The sequence below is a fragment of the Panulirus ornatus genome, chromosome 10 (assembly GCF_036320965.1).
Source record: "Panulirus ornatus isolate Po-2019 chromosome 10, ASM3632096v1, whole genome shotgun sequence".
In the NCBI taxonomy this organism is placed as follows: Eukaryota; Metazoa; Arthropoda; class Malacostraca; order Decapoda; family Palinuridae; genus Panulirus; species Panulirus ornatus.
The window spans coordinates 35267129-35289690 of NC_092233.1; the positions used below are offsets into that span (position 1 = coordinate 35267129).

Here is a 22562-nt window from a genome sequence, read left to right on the forward strand (position 1 = left end):
ATGTACATGTGTATATATGTATATGTCTGTGTGTGTATATATATGTATACGTTGAGATGTATAGGTGTGTATTTTTGCATGTGTGGACGTGTATGTATATACACGTATGTAGGTGAGTTGGGCCATTCTCTCATCTGTTTCCCTGTGCTACCTCGCTAACATGGGAGACAGCGACAAAGTGAAATAAAATGAGTAAAATGAATAGATAAAATATATATATATATATATATATATATATATATATATATATATATATATATTTTTTTTTTTCTTTTTATACTTTGTTGCTGTCTCCCGCGTTTGCGAGGTAGCGCAAAGAAACAGACGAAAGAAATGGCCCAACCCCCCCATACACATGTATACACATACGTCCACACACGCAAATATACATACCTACACAGCTTTCCATGGTTTACCCCAGACGCTTCACATGCCTTGATTCAATCCACTGACAGCACGTCAACCCCGGTATACCACATCGCTCCAATTCACTCTATTCCTTGCCCTCCTTTCACCCTCCTGCATGTTCAGGCCCCGATCACACAAAATCTTTTTCACTCCATCTTTCCACCTCCAATTTGGTCTCCCTCTTCTCCTTGCTCCCTCCACCTCCGACACATATATCCTCTTGGTCAATCTTTCCTCACTCATCCTCTCCATGTGCCCAAACCACTTCAAAACACCCTCTTCTGCTCTCTCAACCACGCTCTTTTTATTTCCACACATCTCTCTTACCCTTACGTTACTCACTCGATCAAACCACCTCACACCACACATTGTCCTCAAACATCTCATTTCCAGCACATCCATCCTCCTGCGCGCAACTCTATCCATACCCCACGCCTCGCAACCATACAACATTGTTGGAACCACTATTCCTTCAAACATACCCAATTTTGCTTTCCGAGATAATGTTCTCGACTTCCAAACATTCTTCAAGGCCCCCAGAATTTTCACCCCCTCCCCCACCCTATGATCCACTTCCGCTTCCATGTTTCCATCCGCTGCCAGATCCACTCCCAGATATCTAAAACACTTCACTTCCTCCAGTTTTTCTCCATTCAAACTCACCTCCCAATTGACTTGACCCTCAACCCTACTGTACCTAATAACCTTGCTCTTATTCACATTTACTCTTAACTTTCTTCTTCCACACACTTTACCAAACTCAGTCACCAGCTTCTGCAGTTTCTCACATGAATCCGCCACCAGCGCTGTATCATCAGCGAACAACAACTGACTCACTTCCCAAGCTCTCTCATCCCCAACAGACTTCATACTTGCCCCTCTTTCCAAAACTCTTGCATTTACCTCCCTAACAACCCCATCCATAAACAAATTAAACAACCATGGAGACATCACACACCCCTGCAGCAAACCTACATTCACTGAGAACCAATCACTTTCCTCTCTTCCTACACGTACACATGCCTTACATCCTCGATAAAAACTTATATATATATATATGTTTCCTTGCGCTACCTCGCAAACGCGGGAGACAGCGGCAAAAAAAAAAAAATATATATATACATATATATATATATATATATATATATTTATTTATTATTTATTTTATTATACTTAGTCGCTGTCTCCCGCGTTAGCGAGGTAGCGCAAGGAAACAGACGAAAGGCCCAACCCACCCACATACGCATGTATATACATAAACGCCCACACACACACGCACATATACATACCTATCATTTCAATGTATACATACACAGACACATACATATATACACATGTACACATTCACACATGCTACCTTCACCCATTCCCGCCACCACCACGCCACACATGAAATGACACCACACCCCCTCCCCCCGCGTGCATGCGAGGCAGCGCTAGGAAAAGACAACAAAGGCCACATTCATTCACACTCAGTCTCCAGCTGTCATGCATAACGCACCAAAACCACAGCTCCCCTTCCCCATCCAGGCCCCACAAAACCTTCCATGGTTCACCCCAGACACCCCACACGCCCTGGTTCAATCCACCGACAGCACGCCGGCCCCGGTATACCACATCGATCCAATTCACTGTGTTCCCCACACGCCTCCCACCCTCCTGTATGTTCCTGTATATATATATATATATATTTTTTTTTTTTTTGCTTTGTCGCTGTCTCCCGCTTTGTGAGGTAGCGCAAGGAAACAGACGAAAGAAATGGCCCAACCCACCCCCATACACATGTATATACATACGTCCACACACGCAAATATACATACCTACACAGCTTTCCATGGTTTACCCCAGACGCTTCACATGCCCTGATTCAATCCACTGACAGCACGTCAACCCCGGTATACCACTTCGATCCAATTCACTCTATTCCTTGCCCTCCTTTCACCCTCCTGCATGTTCAGGCCCCGATCACACAAAACCTTTTTCACTCCATCTTTCCACCTCCAATTTGGTCTCCCACTTCTCCTCGTTCCCTCTACCTCCGACACATATATCCTCTTGGTCAATCTTTCCTCACTCATTCTCTCCATGTGCCCAAACCATTTCAAAACACCCTCTTCTGCTCTCTCAACCACGCTCTTTTAATTTCCACACATCTCTCTTACCCTTACGTTACTTACTCGATCAAACTACCTCACAGCACACATTGTCCTCAAACATCTCATTTCCAGCACATCCATCCTCCTGCGCACAACTCTATCCATAGCCCACGCCTCGCAACCATACAACATTGTTGGAACCACTATTCCTTCAAACATACCCATTTTTGCTTTCCGAGATAATGTTCTCGACTTCCACACATTCTTCAAGGCTCCCAGGATTTTCGCCCCCTCCCCCACCCTATGATCCACTTCCGCTTCCATGGTTCCATCCGCTGCCAGATCCACTCCCAGATATCTAAAACACTTTACTTCCTTCAGTTTTGTTCCATTTAAACTTACCTCCCAATTGACTTGACCCTCAACCCTTCTGTACCTAATAACCTTGCTCTTATTCACATTTACTCCTAACTTTCTTCTTTCACACACTTTACCAAACTCAGTCACCAGCTTCTGCAGTTTCTCACATGAATCAGCCACCAGCGCTGTATCATTAGCGAACAACAACTGACTCACTTCCCAAGCTCTCTCATCCCCAACAGACTTCATACTTGCCCCTGTTTCCAAAACTCTTGCATTCACCTCCCTAACAACCCCATCCATAAACAAATTAAACAACCATGGAGACATCACACACCCCTGCCGCAAACCTACATTCACTGAGAACCAATCACTTTCCTCTCTTCCTACACGTACACATGCCTTACATCCTCGATAAAAACTTTTCACTGCTTCTAACAACTTGCCTCCCACACCATATATTCTTAATACCTTCCACAGAGCATCTCTATCAAATCTATCATATGCCTTCTCCAGATCCATAAATGCTACATACAAATCCATTTGCTTTTCTAAGTATTTCTCACATACATTCTTCAAAGCAAACACCTGATCCACACATCCTCTACCACTTCTGAAACCACACTGCTCTTCCCCAATCTGATGCTCTGTACATGCCTTCACCCTCTCAATCAATACCCTCCCATATAATTTACCAGGAATACTCAACAAACTTATACCTCTGTAATTTGAGCACTCACTTTTATCCCCTTTGCCTTTGTACAATGGCACTATGCACGCATTCCGCCAATCCTCAGGCACCTCACCATGAGTCATACATACATTAAATAACCATACCAACCAGTCAATAATACAGTCACCCCCTTTTTTAATAAATTCCACTGCAATACCATCCAAACCTGCAGCCTTGCCGGCTTTCATCCTCCGTAAAGCTTTTACTACCTCTTCTCTGTTTACCAAATCATTTTCCCTAACCCTCTCACTTTGCACACCACCTCGACCAAAACACCCTATATCTGCCACTCTATCATCAAACACATTCAACAAACCTTCAAAATACTCACTCCATCTCCTTCTCACATCACCACCACTTGTTATCACCTCCCCATTTGCGCCCTTCACTGAAGTTCCCATTTGCTCCCTTGTCTTACGCACTTTATTTACCTCCTTCCAGAACACCTTTTTATTCTCCCTAAAATTTAATGATACTCTCTCACCCCAACTCTCATTTGCCCTCTTTTTCACCTCTTGCACCTTTCTCTTGACCTCCTGTCTCTTTCTTTTATACATCTCCCACTCAATTGCATTTTTTCCCTGCAAAAATCGTCCAAATGCCTCTCTCTACTCTTTCACTAATAATCTTACTTCTTCATCCCACCACTCACTACCCTTTCTAATTAACCCACCTCCCACTCTTCTCATGCCACAAGCATCTTTTGTGGAATCCATCACTGATTCCCTAAATACATCCCATTCCTCCCCCACTCCCCTTACTTCCATTGTTCTCGCCTTTTTCCATTCTGTACTCAGTCTCTCCTGGTACTTCCTCACACAAGTCTCCTTCCCAAGCTCACATACTCTCAACACCCTCTTCACCCCAACATTCACTCTTCTTTTCTGAAAACCCATACAAATCTTCACCTTAGCCTCCACAAGATAATGATCAGACAATCCTCCAGTTGCACCTCTCAGCACATTAACATCCAAAAGTCTCTCTTTCGCGCGCCTGTCAATTAACACGTAATCCAATAACGCTCTCTGGCCATCTCTCCTACTTACATACGTATACTTATGTATATATCGCTTTTTAAACCAGGTATTCCCAATCACCAGTCCTTTTTCAGCACATAAATCTACAAGCTCTTCACCATTTCCATTTACAACACTGAACACCCCATGTATACCAATTATTCTCTCAACTGCCACATTACTCACCTTTGCATTCAAATCACCCATCACTATAACCCGGTCTCGTGCATCAAAACCACTAACACACTCATTCAGCTGCTCCCAAAACACTTGCCTCTCATGATCTTTCTTCTCATGCCCAGGTGCATATGCACCAATAATCACCCATCTCTCTCCATCAACTTTCAGTTTTACCCATATTAATTGCGAATTTACTTTCTTACATTCTATCACATACTCCCACAACTCCTGTTTCAGGAGTACTGCTACTCCTTCCCTTGCTCTTGTCCTCTCACTAACCCCTGACTTTACTCCCAAGACATTCCCAAACCACTCTTCCCCTTTACCCTTGAGCTTTGTTTCACTCAGAGCCAAAACATCCAGGTTCCTTTCTTCAAACATACTACCTGTCTCTCCTTTTTTCACATCTTGGTTACATCCACACACATTTAGACACCCCAATCTGAGCCTTCGAGGAGGATGAGCACTCCCCGCGTGACTCCTTCTTCTGTTTCCCATTTTAGAAAGTTAAAAAAATAGAAGGAGGGGAGGATTTCTGGCCCCCCGCTCCTGTCCCCTCTAGTCGCTTTCTACGACACGCGAGGAATGCGTGGGAAGTTTTCTTTCACCCCTATCCCCAGGGATAATATATATATATATATATATATATATATATATATATATATATATATATATATATATATATATACACATACACACACACATACATACGCACATATACACACACACACACATACATATATACATATGAAAAATGTAAGAAACAATTTAGAAAACTGAAACTTCTAGCTTGAAATGCAATGAAAAAAATGGATGTCACATAATGGTTCAACCTCTGGCTATGGAAAAAGGAAATGTATAATTTATTTACACAAACGTCAATAGTAGTTCTCATCAATTTGACCACTGTATCAATAAGCTTCAATATCTAAGCTACATTTTTTCCAATTTCACTATTTTCTTGTCAAAACACCATGTATGAAAACTATCACTCCAGTAACACAACTATAAACATTTACTTCCCCTTTAAAAAAAGTTCTGGGGAAGTCTGTCTCGATACACTGCGGGACACTCTACCACCTGGCGAGGTTTGTGTTGCAATGGTTCTTGATTCACAAACGTAGTATATACATGTATATACATGTATATACATGTATATATATATATATATATATATATATATATATATATATATATATATATATATATACATATACATATATATATACATACACATACACACGCACATATACACACACATACACAGCAACAAAGCAAAATAAATGAAAAAAATATATATATATATATATATATATATATATATATATATATATATATATATATATTTTTTTTTTGCTTTGTCGCTGTCTCCCACGTTTGCGAGATAGCGCAAGGAAACAGACGAAAGAAATGGCCCAACCCCCCCCATACACATGTACATACACACGTCCACACACGCAAATATACATACCTACACAGCTTTCCATGGTTTACCCCAGACGCTTCACATGCCTTGATTCAATCCACTGACAGCACGTCAACCCCGGTATACCGCATCGCTGCAATTCACTCTATTCCTTGCCCTCCTTTCACCCTCCTGCATGTTCAGGCCCCGATCACACAAAATCTTTTTCACTCCATCTTTCCACCTCCAATTTGGTCTCCCTCTTCTCCTTGTTCCCTCCACCTCCGACACATATATCCTCTTGGTCAATCTTTCCTCACTCATTCTCTCCATGTGACCAGACCATTTCAAAACACCCTCTTCTGCTCTCTCAACCACGCTCTTTTTATTTCCACACATCTCTCTTACCCTTACGTTACTTACTCGATCAAACCACCTCACACCACACATTGTCCTCAAACATCTCATTTCCAGCACATCCATCCTCCTGCGTACAACTCTATCTATAGTCCACACCTCGCAACCATACAACATTGTTGGAACCACTATTCCTTCAAACATACCCATTTTTGCTTTCTGAGATAATGTTCTCGAATTCCACACATTCTTCAAGGCTCCCAGAATTTTTGCCCCCTCCCCCACCCTATGATCCACTTCCGCTTCCATGTTTCCATCCGCTGCCAGATCCACTCCCAGATATCTAAAACACTTCACTTCCTCCAGTTTTTCTCCATTCCAACTCACCTCCCAATTGACTTGACCCTCAATCCTACTGTACCTAATAACCTTGCTCTTATTCACATTTACTCTTAACTTTCTTCTTTCACACACTTTACCAAACTCAGTCACCAGCTTCTGCAGTTTCTCACATGAATCAGCCACCAGCGCTGTATCATCAGCGAACAACAACTGACTCACTTCCCAAGCTCTCTCATCCCCAACAGACTTCATACTTGCCCCTCTTTCCCAAACTCTTGCATTCACCTCCCTAACAACCCCATCCATAAACAAATTAAACAACCATGGAGACATCACACACCCCTGCCGCAAACCTACATTCACTGAGAACCAATCACTTTCCTCTCTTCCTACACGTACACATGCCTTACATCCTTGATAAAAACTTTTCAGCGCTTCTAATAACTTGCCTCCCACACCATATATTCTTAATACCTTCCACAGAGCATCTCTATCAACTCTATCATATGCCTTCTCCAGATCCATAAATGCTACATACAAATCCATATACATATATATATATATATATATATATATATATATATATATATATATATATATATATATGTGTGTCGTAGAAGGCGACTAAAAGGGGAGGGAGCGGGGGGCTGGAAATCCTCCCCTCTCGTTTTTTTTAATTTTCCAAAAGAAGGAACAGAGATTTGGGCCAGGTGAGGGTATTCCCTCAAAGGCCCAGTCCTCTGTTCTTAACGCTACCTCGCTAATGCGTGAAATGGCGAATAGTTTGAAAAAAAAGAAAAAAAAAAGAACTTATGAAAAAAGTAAGAAATAATTTAGAAAACTGAAACTTCTAGCTTGAAATGAAATGAGAAAATGAATGACACATAATGGTTCAACCTCTGGCTATGGAAAAAGGAAATGTATAATTTATTTACACAAACGTCAATAGTAGTTCTCATGAATTTAACCACTGTATCAATAAGCTTCAATGTCTAAGCTACATTTTCTTTTCCAATTTCACTATTTTCTTGTCAAAAGCACCATGTATGAAAACTATCACTCCAGTAACACAACTATAAACATTTACTTCCCCTTTAAAAAAGTTCTGATTGAATCAGGGCATGTGAAGCATCTGGGGTAAACCAAGGAAAGCTGTGTAGGTATGTATATTTGCATGTGTGGACGTATGTATATACATGTGTATGGGGGTGGGTTGGGCCATTTCTTTCGTCTGTTTCCTTGCGCTACCTCGCAAACACGGGAGACAGTGACAAAGCAAGAAAAAAAAAAAATATATATATATATATATATATATATATATATATATATATATATATTTTTTTTTTTTTTTTTTTTTTTTTTTTTTTTTTATACTTTGTCGCTGTCTCCCGCGTTTGCGAGGTAGCGCAAGGAAACAGACGAAAGAAATGGCCCAACCCCCCCCCATACACATGTATACATACGTCCACACACACAAATATACATACCTACACAGCTTTCCATGGTTTACCCCAGACGCTTCACATGCCTTGATTCAATCCACTGACAGCACGTCAACCCCGGTATACCACATCGCTCCAATTCACTCTGTTCCTTGCCCTCCTTTCACCCTCCTGCATTTTCAGGCCCCGATCACACAAAATCTTTTTCACTCCATCTTTCCACCTCCAATTTGGTCTCCCTCTTCTCGTTGCTCCCTCCACCTCCGACACATATATCCTCTTGGTCAATCTTTCCTCACTCATCCTCTCCATGTGCCCAAACCACTTCAAAACACCCTCTTCTGCTCTCTCAACCACGCTCTTTTTATTTCCACACATCTCTCTTACCCTTACGTTACTCACTCGATCAAACCACCTCACACCACACATTGTCCTCAAACATCTCATTTCCAGCACATCCATCCTCCTGCGCACAACTCTATCCATAGCCCACGCCTCGCAACCATACAACATTGTTGGAACCACTATTCCTTCAAACATACCCATTTTTGCTTTCCGAGATAATGTTCTCGACTTCCACACATTCTTCAAGGCCCCCAGGATTTTCGCCCCCTCCCCCACCCTATGATCCACTTCCGGCTTCCATGGTTCCATCCGCTGCCAGATCCACTCCCAGATATCTAAAACACTTCACTTCCTCCAGTTTTTCTCCATTCAAACTCACCTCCCAATTGACTTGACCCTCAACCCTACTGTACCTAATAACCTTGCTCTTATTCACATTTACTCTTAACTTTCTTCTTCCACACACTTTACCAAACTCAGTCACCAGCTTCTGCAGTTTCTCACATGAATCAGCCACCAGCGCTGTATCATCAGCGAACAACAACTGACTCACTTCCCAAGCTCTCTCATCCCCAACAGACTTCATACTTGCCCCTCCTTCCAAAACTCTTGCATTTACCTCCCTAACAACCCCATCCATAAACAAATTAAACAACCATGGAGACATCACACACCCCTGCAGCAAACCTACATTCACTGAGAACCAATCACTTTCCTCTCTTCCTACACGTACACATGCCTTACATTCTCGATAAAAACTTTTCACTGCTTCTAACAACTTTCCTCCCACACCATATATTCTTAATACCTTCCACAGAGCATCTCTATCAACTCTATCATATGCCTTCTCCAGATCCATAAATGCTACATACAAATCCATTTGCTTTTCTAAGTATTTCTCACATACATTCTTCAAAGCAAACACCTGATCCACACATCCTCTACCACTTCTGAAACCACACTGCTCTTCCCCAATCTGATGCTCTGTACATGCCTTCACCCTCTCAATCAATATATATCAATATATTTATATATATATGCACATATTATTTCATGTGTGGCGAGGTGGCGGTGAGAATGAATGGAGGCAGACAGTATGTATTGTGTACATGTGTGTGTTTGTATATGTCTGTGTGTATATATATGTATACGTTGAGATGTATATGCATGTATATTTGCGTGTGTGGACGTGTATGTATATACATGTGTATGTGGGTAGGTTGGGCCATTCTTTCATCTGTTTCCTTGTGGTACCTCGCTAATGCGGGAGACAGCGATAAAGCAAAATATATAAATAAATATGTACATATTCATACATGCTCACCTGCTCACCTTCATCCATTCCGAACCTCACCCCTCTCACAGAACAGAATAAAGATTACATATACATTATCTTCTTTTCCCCCACACCTGATTGCTGTCCCATTTGTCATTTAGGTAGCTACATCTGTTCACACTCTTTCTCTACCTGTTGTGTGTAATGAAATGAAACCCAAGCTCCGTATTCATATCCAGGCCCCACAGACCTATCCATTGTTTCGCCGAAACGTTTCACTTAACGTGACTCAGATCATTGATGGCACATCAACTCCAGTATACCACATTGTTCCAATTAACCCTATTCCATTCATACCTTTTATCCTTCTACAAGTTCAGTCCCCGATCACTCAAAATCATTTTCACTCCATCCCTCCACCTTCAGGTTGGTCTCTTGGTTCCACTTTTTCCTTCCACTTTTGACATACCCTCTTTGTCAACCTTTTCCCACTCATTCTTTCCATATGTCCAGACCGTTTCAACACACCCTCTTCTCTCTCAACCACACTTTTTTTTTTTTCACACATCTATCTTACCCTTTCATTACTTACTTGATCAAACTACTTCACACCACATATTGTCTTAAAACATTTCTAACACTTCAAGTGTCTTCGGCACAACTCTTCCATAGCCCTTGCCTCTTCAACATATGATATTGTTGGAACTACTTTCACTTCAAACATACCCATTTTTGTCCACCAAGGTAATGTTCTATCCCTCCACATATTCTTTATCACTCCCGTTCTCTTCGTCCCTCCCCAACTCTGTGACTTGCTTCCACTTCCATGTTTCCATTTGCTTCAAGTCCACTTCCAGATATCGGAAACAGTTTTCTTCCTCCATTTTTTCTCAGTTTAGACTTACATCCCATTTAACTTGTCCTTCAACCCTGCTAAACCTAATAACCTAGGTTTTGCTCTAAAACTTTCACCTTTCACACACATTTCCAAACTCAGTTACCAACTTCTGCAATTTCTCACTTGAATCAGCCACCAGTTATGTATCATTGGTGAATAACAACTGACTTGCTTCCCAGGCATTCTCATCCCCAACAGACTGCATACTCGCCTGTCCCTCTAAGACTTTTGCATGTACCTCCGTCATCATCCCATCCATAGACAAACAATCATCATGACATCATACACCTCTGCTGGAGACCAATCTTAACTGGAAACCACTAACTCCTCTCTTTTCCAACATGTCGATATGCCATACACCTGATAAAACCATACTTCAACTTGCAGCTTAGCTCCCACTCCATATATTCTTATGACCTACCACAAAGCATCTCTATCAACCATATCATATGCCTTCTCCAGATCCATAAATGCCACATTCAGATCCATCTGTTTTTCTAAGTATTTCTGATGCACATTCTCAAAGCAGACACCTAATCCACACATTCTGAACCACTTCTGAAACTATGCTGCTCTTTACCAGTCTGATATTTGTTCTGTGCATGCCTTCACCCTCTGAATCAATACCCGCCATACAATTTTCCTGGTATAACAATCTTATGCCTCTGTAGTTTAAACACTCCTCTTTATCCCCTTTGCTTTTGTACATTAGGTACTATACATTCATCCCACCAATCCTCAGGCATTTCACCATGATCCATACATACGTTAAATATCCTTACCCACCAATCAATAACACATTCATCCCCCTTAATAAATTCACCTGAACTTCTGCTGCCTTGCCAGATTTAATCTTCTGCAAGGATTTCACCAATTCTCTCCTTACCAAACCACTCTCCATGACTCTCTGCTTCACGTACCATCCCGACCAAAACACCCTACATTTTCCACATTACGTTTAACAATTCTTCAAAATATTCACTCCATCTCCTCACTTCATCACAACCTGTTGTCACTTCCCCTTTTGCCGCTTCACCGATGTTCCCATTTGTTCTCTTGTTTTTTGCACATTATTTACCTCCTTCCAAAACATCTTTTTATTTTTTTACTATACTTGATTGCCATATTCCATGTTAGCAGGGTAGCACTTAGAAACAGCTGAAGGAAGACCAATCCACTCATATTTATTTATTTTTATTTTTTGTACTTAATAGCTGTTTCGTGCATCAGCAAGTGAGTGCAAGGAAACACATGAACAATGGCCCAACTCCCCACATGCACATACAGTATACATATACTTAAACACCCATATACACACATATACATGCATATACATTTCAACGTATACATACATATACATACACGGACATATACATATATACACATGTGCATATTCATACTTGCTGTCTTCATCCATTTACATTGCCACCCCGCCACACAGGAAAGAGCATCCCCACAGGTAGCGCCAGGAAAACAAAAAGCCACATTCATTCACACTCAGTCTTTAGCTGTCATGTGTAATGCACCCAAACCACAGCTCCCTTTCCACATCCTGGCCCCACAAAACTTTCCATGACTTACCCCAGACACTTCACATGCCCTGGTTCAATCCATCGACAGCCTGTTGACCCTGGTATGCCACATTATTCTAATTCACTCTATTCCTTGCACACCTTTCACCCTCCTGTAAGTTCAGGCCCCGCTTGCTCAAAATCTTTTTCACTCAATCCTTCCTCCTCCAATTTGGTCTGCTGCTTTTTCTTCTTCCCTCCACCTCTGACACATATATCCTCTTTGTCAATCTTTCCTCACTCATTCTGTCCATGTGTCCAGACCATTTCAACTCACCCTCTTCTGTTCTCTCAACCACACTCTTTTTATTACCTCACATCCCTCTTATTCTTTCATTACTTACTTGATCAAACCACCTCACATTACATATTGTCCTCAGACATTTCATTTCCAACACATCCACCCTCCTCCTTACAACCCTATCTATAGCCCATGCCTTGAAACCATATAACATTGTTGGAATCACTATTCCTTCAAACATACCCATTTTTGCTCTCTGAGATAACGTTCTCACCTTCCGCACTTTTTTCAATGATCCCAGAACCCTAGCAGCCAACCCCCACCCTGTGACTAACTTCCACTTCCATGGTTCCAACTGCTGCTAAGTCCACTCAGTTATCTGAAATACTTCACTTCCCCAGTTTTTCTCCATTCAAACTTACCTCCCAATTAACTTGTTCCTCAACTCTACTGAATCTAATAACCTTGCTCTTATTCACATTTACTCTTGACTTTCTCCTTTTGCACACTTTATCAAACACAGTCACCGACTCTGCAGTTTCTTACCCGAATCAGCCACCAGCTCTGTATCATCAGCAAACAACAACTGTCTCACTTTCCAAGCCCTCTCATCCACAGCAGACTGCACACTTGCCCCTCTTTCCAAAACTCTTGCATTCACTTCCCTAACCACCCCATCCATTAACTAATTAAACAGCCATGGAAACATCATGCACTTTTGGAAACCAATCACTTTCCTCCTTCCCTTGAAGAATGTGTGTGAGAAATAATTAGAAAAACAGATGGATTTGTATGTTGCATTTATGGATCTGGAGAAAGCATATGATAAGGTTAATAGAGATGCTTTCTGGAAGGTTTTAAGAGTATATGGTGTGGGACATAAATTACTAGAATGAAAAGTTTTTACCAAAGATATATAAATATTATTATTATTATTATACTTTGTCGCTGTCTTCCTCTTTAGCGAGGTAGCGCAAGGAAACAGACAAAAGAATGGCCCAACCCAACCACATACACATGTATTTCCATACACGTCCACACATGCACATATACATACCTATACATCTCAATGTATACATATATATACACAGACATATTCATATATACACATGTACATAATTCATACTATCTGCCCTTATTCATGCCCGTCACCACCCCACCATACATGAAATGACAACACCCTCCCCCCGCATGTGCACGAGGTAGCACTAGGAAAAGACAAAGGCCACATTTGTTCACGCTCAGTCTCTAGCTGTCGTGTATAATGCACTAAAACCACAGCTCCCTTTCCACATCCAGGCCCCACAGAACTTTCCATGGTTTACCCCAGACGCTTCACATGCCTAGGTTCAATCCATTGACAGTACGTCGACCCCGTTATACCACATTGTTCCAATTCACTCTATTCCTTGCAATCCTTTTACCTTCCTGCAAGTTCCGGGCCGATCACTCAAAATCTTTTTCACTCCATCTTTCCACCTCCAGTTTGGTCTCCCACTTCTCGTTCCCTCCACCTCTGACACATATATCCTCTTTGTCAATCTTTCCTCACTCATTCTCTCCATGTGACCGAACCATTTCAAAACATCCTCTTCTGCTCTCTCACCCACTTTCTTTTTATTACCACACATCTCTCTCACCCTTTCATTACTTACTTGATCAAACCACCTCACACCATACACTATCCTCAAACATCTCATTTCCAACACATCCACCCTCCTCCGCACAACTATATCCATAGACCACGCTTCGCAACCATATAACATTTTTGGAACCACTATTCCTTCAAACTTACCCATTTTTGCTTTCTGAGATAACGTTCTCGAATTCCACACATTCTTCAACGCTCCCAGAACTTTCGTCCCCTCCCCCACCCTATGACTCACTTCCACTTCCATGGTTCCATCCACTGCCAAATCCACTCCCAAATATCTAAAACACTTCACTTCCTCCAGTTTTTCTTCATTGAAACTTACCTCCCAATTAACTTGTCCCTCAACCCTACTGTACGTAATAACCTTGCTCTTATTCACATTTACTCTCAGCTTTCTTCTTTCACACACTTTACCAAACTCAGTCACCAGTTTCTGCAGTTTCTCACCCGAATCAGCCACCAGCGGTGTATCATCAGCGAACAACAACTGACTCACTTCCCAAGCTCTCTCGTCCAGAACAGACTGCATACTTGCCCCTCTTTCCAAAACTCTTGCATTCACCTCCCTAACAACCCCATCCATAAACAAATTAAACAACCATGGAGACATCATGCACCCCTGCCGCAAACCAAATTACTGAGAACCAATCACTTTCCTCTCTTCCTACACATACACATGCCTTACATCCTTGATAAAAACTTTTCACTGCTTCTAACAGTGTGCCTCCCACACCATATACTCTTAATACCTTCCACAGAGCATCTTTATCAAATCTATCATATGCCTTCTCCAGATCCATAAATGCTACATAGAAATCCATTTTCTTTTCTAAGTATTTCTCTCATACATTCTCCTCTACCACCCCTGAAATCACACTGCTTTTCCCCAATCTGATGCTCTGTACATGCCTTCACCCTCTCAATCAATACCCTCCCATATAATTTCCCAGGAATACTCAACAAACTTATACCTCTGTAATTTGAGCACTCACCTTTATCCCCTTTGTCTTTGTACAATGGCTCTATGCAAGCATTCCGCTAATCCTCAGGCACCCCACCATGAGTCATGCATGCATTGAATAACATTACCAGCCAGTCAACAATACACTCACCCCCTTTTTTAATCAATTCCACTGCAATACCATCCAAACCTGCTGCCTTGTCGGCTTTCATCTTCCGCAAAGCTTTTACTATATCTTCTCTGTTTACCAAATCATTCTCCCTAACCCTTTCAATTTGCACACCACCTCGACCAAAACGCCCTATATTTGCCACTCTATCATCAAATACATTCAATAAACCTTCAAAATACTCACCCCATCTCCCTCTCACATCACCACTACTTGTTATCACCTCCCCATTAGCCCCCTTCACTGAAGTTCCCATTTGTTCCCTTGTGTTACGCACTTTATTTACCTCCTTCCAAAACATCTTTTTATTCTCCCTAGAATTTGATGATACTGTCTCACCCCAGCTCTCATTTGCTCTCTTTTTCACCTCTTGCACCTTTCTCTTGACCTCCTGCCTGTTTCTTTTATACGTCTCCTAGTCATTTGCATTATTTCCCTGCAAAAATCATCGAAATGCCTCTTTCTTCTCTTTCACTTATAATCTTACTTCTTTATCCCACCACTCACTACCCTTTCTAATCTGCCCACCTCCCACTCTTCTCACGCCACAAGCATCTTTTGCACAAGCCGTCACTGCTTCCCTAAATACATCCCATTCCTCCCCCACTCCCTTTACGTCCTTTGTTCTCACCTTTTTCCATTCTGTACTCAGTCTCTCCTGGTACATCCTCACACAAGTCTCCTTCCCAAGCTCACTTGCTCTCACCACTATATTCTTTTTTTTTTCGTTCATATTCGCCATTTCCTGCACCAGTGAGGTAGTATTAAGAACAGAGGACTGAGCCTTAGAGGGAATATCCACACTTGGCTCTCTTCCCTTTTCTGTTCCTTCTTTTGGAAAATTAGAAACAAGAAGTGAGGATTTCCAGCCTCTACTCCCTCCCCTTTTAGTCACCTTTTTCGACACGCAGGGAATACATGGGAAGTATTCTTTATCCCCTGTCCCCCAGGGATATGTATGTATGTATATTTATATTTTTAGCTTTCTAAAAGGGGAAATAGAAGGAGTCATGCGGGTAGTGCTCGTCCTTCTTGAAGGTGCAGATTGGGGTGTCTAAATATGTGTGGATATAACCAAGATAAGAAAAAAGGAGAGATAGGTGTTGTGTGTGAGGAAAGGAACTTGGATGTTTTGGCTCTGAGTGAAATGAAGTTCAAGGGTAAAGGGGAAGAGTGGTTTGGGAATGTCTTGGGAGTAAAGTCAGGGATTGGTGAGAGGACAAGAGCTAAGGAAAGAGTAGCACTACTCCTGAACCAGGAGTTGTGGTAGTTTGTGATAGAGTGTAAGAAAGTAAACTCTAGATTGATATGGGTAAAACTGAAAGTGGATGGAGAGAGAGATGGTTGATTATTGGTGCCTATGCACCTTGTTATGAGAAGAAATGTCATGAGAAGCAAGTGTTTTGGGAGCAGCTGAGTGAGTGTGTCAGTAGTTTTGATGCACGAGACTGGGTTATATTGATGGATGATTTGAATGCAAAGGTGATTAATGTGGCAGTTGAGGATATAATTAGTGTACAAGGAGTGTTCAGTGTTGTAAATGGAAATGGTGAAGAGCTTGTAACTTTGTGTGCTATAAAAGGACTGGTGATATGGAATACCTGGTTTAAAAATAGAGATATACATAAGTATACGTATGTAAGTAGGGGAGATGGCCAGAGAGCATTATTGAATTATGCGTTAATTGATAGGCATGTGAAAGGGAGACTTTTGGATGTTAATGTGCTGAAAGGGGTAACTGGAGGGATATCTGATCATTATCTTGTGGAGGCAAAGATGAAGATTTGTAGAGGTTTTCAGAAAAGAAGAGAGAATATGGGGTGAAGAGAGTGGTGAGAGTATGTGAGGTTGGAAAGGAGATTTGTGTGAGGAAGTACCAGGAGAGATTGAATGAAGAATGGCAAAAAGTGAGAGCAAATGATATAAGGGGAGTGTGGGAGGAATGGGATGTATTTAGGGAAGCAGTGATGGCTTGCGTACAAGATGCTTGTGGTGTGAGAAAGGTGGGAGGTGGGCAGATTAGAAAGGGTAGTGAGTGGTGAGATGAAGAAGATTGTTAATGAAAGAGGAGAGAGAGGTGTTTAGAGAGTTTTTGTAGGGAAATAGTGCAAATGACTGGGAAATGTACAAAAGAATGCGGTAGGAGGTCGAGGTGAAAAAGAGGGCAACTGAGAGTTGGGATGAGAGAGTAACATTAGATTTTAGGGAGAATAAAAAGATGTTTTGGAAAGAGGTAAATAAAGTGCTTAAGATAAGATGATAAATGGGAACATCAGTGAAGGGGGCAAATGGGGAGGTAATAACAAGTAGTGGTGAAGTGAGGTGGAGTGAGTATTTTGAAGGTTTGTTGAATTTGTTTGATGATAGAATGACAGATATAGGGTGTGTTGGTCGAGGTTGTGTGCGAAGTGAGAGGGTCATGGAGAATGGTTTTGTAAACAGGGAAGAGGTAGTGAAAGCTTTGTGGAAGATAAAAGCTGGCAAGGCAGCAGGTATTTGTATGGTATTGCTGTGGAATTTATAAAAAAAAGGGGGTGACTGTGTTGACTGGTTGGAAAGGATGTTCAATGTATGTATGGTTCATGGTGAAGTGCCTGAGGATTGGTGGAATTTATACATAGTGCCATTGTACAAAGGCAAGGGGAATAAAGGTAAATGTTCAAATTACAAAGGTATAATTTTGTTGAGTATTCCTGGGAAATTATATGGGAGGGCATTGATTGAGAGGGTGAAGGCATGTACAGAGCATCAGACTGGGGAAGAGCAGTGTGGTTTCAGAAGTGGTAGAGGATGTGTGGATCGGGTGTTTGCTTTGAAGAATGCATGTGAGAAATACTTAGAAAAACAAATGGATTTGTATGTAGCATTTATTGATCTGGAGAAGGCATACGATAGGGTTGATAGAGATGCTTTCTGGAAAGTATTAAGAGTATATGTGTGGGACGTAAGTTGCCAGAAGCAGTGAAAAGTTTTTACCAAGGATGTAAGGCATGTGTACAAGGAGGAAGAAAGGAAAGTGATTGGTTCTGGATTGGGTGGTTAGGGAGGCAAATGCTAGAGTTTTGGAGAGAGGGGCAAGTATTCAGTGTATTATGGATGAGAGGGCTTGGGTATTCAGTGGTTGTTCGCTGATGATACAGCACTGGTGTCTGATTCGAGTGAGAAACTGCAGAAGTTGGTGACTGAGTTTGGTAAGAGTGTGTGAAAGAAAGCTGAGAGTAAAAGTGAATAAGAGTAAGTTTATAAGGTTCAGAAGGGTTGTGGGGCAAGTTATTTGGGGGTAAGTTTGAATGGAGAAGAACTGGTGGAAATGAAGTGCTTTAGATATCTGGGAGCGGATTTAGTAGCAGATAGAACCATGGAAGTGGAAGTGAGTCACAGGGTGGAGGAGGGGGCGAAGGTTCTGGGAGCATTGAAGAATGTGTGGAAGGTGAGAAAGTTATCTCGGAGAGCAAAAATGGGTATGTTTGAAGGAACAGTGGTTCCAACAATGTTATATAGTTGCGAGGTATGGGCTATAGATAGGATTGTGCAAAGGAAGGTGGATGTGTTGAAGATGAAATGTTTGAGGACAATATATGGTGTGAGGTGGTTTGATCGAGTAAGTAATGAAAGGGTAAGAGAGATGTGTGGAAATAAAAAGAATGTGGTTGAGAGAGCAGAAAAGGTTTACCCTAGATGCTTCACATTCCCAGGTTCAATCCATTGATAGCATATCAACCCCGGTATATCACATTGTTCCAATTCGCTCTATTCCTTGCATGCTTTTCACCCTCTTGTATGTTTAGGCCCCGATCACTCAACATCTTCACTCCATCCTGCCACCTCGAGTTTGGTCTCCTGCTTCTTCCCTCCACCTCTGACACATGTATTCTGTTTGTCAATTTTTTCTCACCCATTCTCTTCGTGTATTCAAATCATTTCAACACACACTGTTCTGCTCTCTCAACCACATTCTTTTTATTACCACACATCCCTCTTACCCTTTCATTACTTACTCAATCAAACCACCTGCCCATGCCTCACAACCATATAGTTGGAACCACTATTACTTCAAACATATCTATTTTTGCTCTCCGAGATAAAGTTCTCATGTTCCACACATTCTTCAATGCTCCCAGAACTTTCACCCCCTCCCGCACCCTGTGACTCACTTACGCTTCCATGGTTCCATCCACTGCTAAGTCCACTCCTAGATATCTAAAATGCTTCACTTTCTTCAGTTTTTCTTCATTCAAACTTACCTCCCAAATACCGTGCCCCTCAATCCTACTGAACCTTATAACCTTGCTCTGATTCACATTTACTCTCAGCTTTCTCCTTTCAGAAACTTAACCAAAGTAAGTCACCAACCTCTGCAGTTTCTTGCCCGAATCAGCCAGCTAGAGATTGAGTGTGAATGAATGTGGCTTTTTTTGTGTGTTTTCCTATCGCTACCCAGCTGGAGCAGGGGGCAGCAATGCTATTTCCTGTTGAGTGGAGTTGTGCCAGAAATGGATTGAAGGTGAGCAAGTATGAATATGTACATGTGTACATATGTATATGTCTGTGTATGCATATGTATATGTTTATATATTGATATGTATATGTAGGTGTGTGAAAGAGAGACTTTTCGATATTAATGTTATGAGAGGGGCTGTTGGAGGGATGTCTTATCACAATCATTTTGAAGCAAACATTAAGATTTGTAGAGGCTTTCAGAAAAAATGAGAGAATATTGCCGAGAAGAGAGTGATGAGAGTGGGTGAGCTTGGAAAGGAGACTTGTGTGAGGAAGTATGAGGAGAGATTGAGTGTAGAATGGCAAAAGGTGAGAGCAAATGATGTGAGGGGAGTGGGTGAGGAATGGGATGTATTTAGGGAAGCAGTGATGGCTTGTGCAAAAGATGTATGTGGTATGAGAAAGGTGGGAGGGGGCAGATTAGAAAGGGTCATGAGTGGTGGGATGAAGAAGTAAGATTATAATTCCAGGGAAGTAGTGTTAATGACAGGGAGATAAATAAAAGAAAGCAGCAAGAGGTCAAGAGAAAGGTGCAAGAGTTGAAAAAGAGGGCAAATGAGAGTTGGGGTAAGAGAGTATCATTAAATTTAGGGAGAATGAAAGGACATTTTGGATTTTAGATAATGTGCACAAGACAAGAGAACAAATGGGAACATCAGTGAAGGGAGCAAGTGGGAAAGTGATAACAGATAGTGATGGAATGAGGAGATGGAGGGAGTATTTTGAAGGTTTGTTGAATATGTTTGATGATAGTGTGGCAGATATAGGGTGGTTTGGTCAGGGTGGTGTATGAAGTGAGAGGGTCAGGGAGAATGGTTTGGTGAAGAGAGAAGAGGTAGTGAAAGCTTTGCAGAAAGTGAAATCCGGGAAGGCATCAGGTTTGGATGGTATTGCAATGGACTTTATTAGGTGACTGTGTTGTTGAATGGTTGGTAAGGATATTCACTGTATGTATGGACCATGGCGAAGTGCCTGAGGTTTGGCAAAATGCATGCATAGTGTCATTGTACAAAGGCAAAGGGGATAAAGGTCACTGTTCAAACTACAGAGGCATAAGTTTAAGTATTCCTGGGAAATTGCATCAGAGGGTATTGATTGAGAGGGTGAAAGCATGTACTGAGCATCAGATTGGGGAAGAGCAGTGTGGTTTCCAAAGTGGTAGAGGATGTGTAGATTATGTACAATGATAATGATGATAATAATAATAACAATGATAGTAATCTTTTTCTTTCATGCTATTCGCCATTTCCCGAGTTAGTGAGGTAGCATTAAGAACAGAGGACTGGGCCTTTGAGGGAATATCCTCATCTGGCCCCCTTCTCTGTTCCTTCTTTTGGAAAATTAAAAAGAAAAAAAACGAGAGGGGAGGATTTCCAGCTACCTGTGTCCTTCCCCTTTAGTCGCCTTCTACGACACGTAGGGAATACGTGGGAAGTATTCTTTCTCCCCTATCCCTAGGGATAAATGATAAATGATAGTAATAGTAATGTATATTACTCTTTTTTTTTTTTATTTACTTTGTCGCTGTCTCCCGCGTTTGCGAGGTAGCGCAAGGAAACAGACGAAAGAAATGGCCCAACCCCCCCCATACACATGTATATACATACGTCCACACACGCAAATATACATACCTACACAGCTTTCCATGGTTTACCCCAGACGCTTCACATGCCTTGCTTCAATCCACTGACAGCACGTCAACCCCGGTATACCACATCGCTCCAATTCACTCTATTCCTTGCCCTCCTTTCACCCTCCTGCATGTTCAGGCCCCTATCACACAAAATCTTTTTCACTCCATCTTTCCACCTCCAATTTGGTCTCCCTCTTCTCCTTGTTCCCTCCACCTCCGACACATATATCCTCTTGGTCAATCTTTCCTCACTCATCCTCTCCATGTGCCCAAACCACTTCAAAACACCCTCTTCTGCTCTCTCAACCACGCTCTTTTTATTTCCACACATCTCTCTTACCCTTACGTTACTCACTCGATCAAACCACCTCACACCACACATTGTCCTCAAACATCTCATTTCCAGCACATCCATCCTCCTGCGCACAACTCTATCCATAGCCCACGCCTCGCAACCATACAACATTGTTGGAACCACTATTCCTTCAAACATACCCATTTTTGCTTTCCGAGATAATGTTCTCGACTTCCACACATTCTTCAAGGCCCCCAGGATTTTCGCCCCCTCCCCCACCCTATGATCCACTTCCGCTTCCATGGTTCCATCCGCTGCCAGATCCACTCCCAGATATCTAAAACACTTCACTTCCTCCAGTTTTTCTCCATTCAAACTCACTTCCCAATTGACTTGACCCTCAACCCTACTGTACCTAATAACCTTGCTCTTATTCACATTTACTCTTAACTTTCTTCTTCCACACACTTTTCCAAACTGTCACCAGCTTCTGCAGTTTCTCACATGAATCAGCCACCAGCGCTGTATCATCAGCGAACAACAACTGACTCACTTCCCAAGCTCTCTCATCCCCAACAGACTTCATACTTGCCCCTCTTTCCAAAACTCTTGCATTTACCTCCCTAACAACCCCATCCATAAACAAATTAAACAACCATGGAGTCATCACACACCCCTGC

At 41.8% G+C, this 22562-nt stretch overlaps 1 protein-coding gene across 4 annotated transcripts in view; it reads left to right on the forward strand.

The window, feature by feature from the left end:
- The window catches only part of LOC139750902 (uncharacterized), a 465731-nt gene that overhangs the window by 227931 nt on the left and 215238 nt on the right, over positions 1 to 22562 (forward strand). The window lies entirely within an intron of this gene.